The following is a 1,866-nucleotide window of genomic DNA, read 5'->3' as shown; positions in this document are numbered from 1 at the left end:
ATATATGTAATAGAAATATGATACAAAAAGAAAATAGAAACTACACGAGTAAATGTAAGGGGAGAGTAAGAAGAAAAACAAAACGAAAATGCACATTGGAAATTAAAAAAAGTAAAGGCTTTTTATGAAAAGTGACGATAGATATATACAATTAGATGAACTGAGGTAGGAATAAAAGTAATGAAAGTCATTATTGTGAATTGCTAAAGAGATTCAGAGGCATACCGGTTTCGTAAAATTACTGTTCACTGGCTTTGAATGCGCACCGATTGCCGAACGGTGTGGGGTCTACTAGTCCCTGAGTAAAAAGATTATGTGTAAGGGAGGTAAGTAGTTCTTGATTTAGTGCAATTAGGGTAGATATAATACTGTGATGTGAATGGTGTATGGGATGTATGGGGGTTAGTGGTATTAATTGAAAGGTTAGTAGTGTCCTGTATTATGTTATGTGTTCATATTGAGTTGTGGAAGATAGTTATTGATGAAAGTTGCCTCTTCATTCATTCTTTGCTGTACTGAGGTGTTCTGTGAACATTGATAGAAGGGGAAAATTAGGAAATTAGGATTAAGGTTCCTAGCACACCTATCGATATGCTCACTAACCTGTATCTGTCTGTATTGTGGGTGGCGGATTGTTCTTTGTGGAGAGTGGTTCTTCGGCGGAGTGATATTCCTGTTTCACCAATATATTTTCTGTAGTTGCAAGCCAAGATGCAGTCTGCTTGTCATTGCACGGCTGTTGATTATGTTCGTGAAATATGTGCTTAGAACCTGCCCCACAACCCATTCAGATTGACGGTCCTGGGAAGATTGTTGAGAGAGACGAAACAATCTTCTCAAGGCATAAATACGTCCGAAGAGGGATGCTACCTGAACAATGGTTCCGTCAAGGACCTATTTTTTCAGTGATTTGGGGAGAACCTACTCTCTTCTGAAATTGATGGATATAATTTTCACCATAGAACAGTGAACCACAGCGTTGTGTTTATTAACTCGAAAGATGGTACCCACACCAAAAAGTGGAAAGTACGTAGGCCTTGATAAAAAGAAGTAATAAACGACGCTGTGGCACTCACTGTTCTGTGATTGATTCGTTCTTCTGCGAGTTTATGTGGCGCAGGAGATACGAAAATTGTAATTTGTTTGACAGAGTGCATCGCAAACTTTCGTTTTTGAATTTTCGCTACACAATATGTATTCTTTACACGAAATGAACTACAGATTTTGTAGGGGTGGGGAGTTGTTTTTTTAATGTTCAGTTTCTCCTTTGGTTCTTTGTGTTTTGTTCTTGTTATTTGTTACTTTTTGTAAATTCATTAAAACTTATAAAAATTCCCGCCGTTGAATGTCATCACACGTCGTAATGTCATCACCCGAAAAATGCCAGCTTTAAAATCCTGTTTTCTGATTGGGTAAAAATATTAGAGACTGTAACATTTTTCTAAAACAGTTTCCTGGAAAAAATGACAGCAATATAGCAAATTTGAAAAGTTTTACTTAATTTTAAAACTTCAGAAAGTGTGAGCCAAACATAAAAGATCCCTAAATGTTTCTAGAACTGACAGAGGCACCGAAATTTAAGGGAGAGTTTACCGAATACATTGATCTCAGAGCTTCAATGGTACTAAAGGTTTGCGGGTAAATGTGATATAAAAACGACGCTATACAGGATTTACTCTCTGAATTGAACATGTTGAAAAACTTAATACACTTGAAAAAGGCACAAAAAATATACCGCACAACGTGGGGGCTCGAACCCACGACCCCGACATTAAGAGTCTCGTGCCCTACCGGCTGAGCTAGCCGGGCTCATTAGTTCTTTCATTCACTGATAATTACTTTCTTTATTACAAGTTCATAGAACTG

At 37.4% G+C, this 1,866-nt stretch overlaps 1 non-coding gene across 1 annotated transcript; it reads right to left on the bottom strand.

The window, feature by feature from the left end:
• Nucleotides 1-1,735: 1,735 nt before the first annotated feature.
• On the bottom strand, nt 1,736-1,809 carry Trnak-cuu (transfer RNA lysine (anticodon CUU)). The gene has a single exon. It is a non-coding gene; the product is annotated as a tRNA-Lys (tRNA).
• Between the last annotated feature and the right edge of the window lie 57 nt (nt 1,810-1,866).

Source organism: Octopus bimaculoides, chromosome 3 (assembly GCF_001194135.2).
Source record: "Octopus bimaculoides isolate UCB-OBI-ISO-001 chromosome 3, ASM119413v2, whole genome shotgun sequence".
In the NCBI taxonomy this organism is placed as follows: Eukaryota; Metazoa; Mollusca; class Cephalopoda; order Octopoda; family Octopodidae; genus Octopus; species Octopus bimaculoides.
Note: the sequence above shows the minus strand (reverse complement) of the source record. Positions and strands in the feature narration are given on the sequence as shown.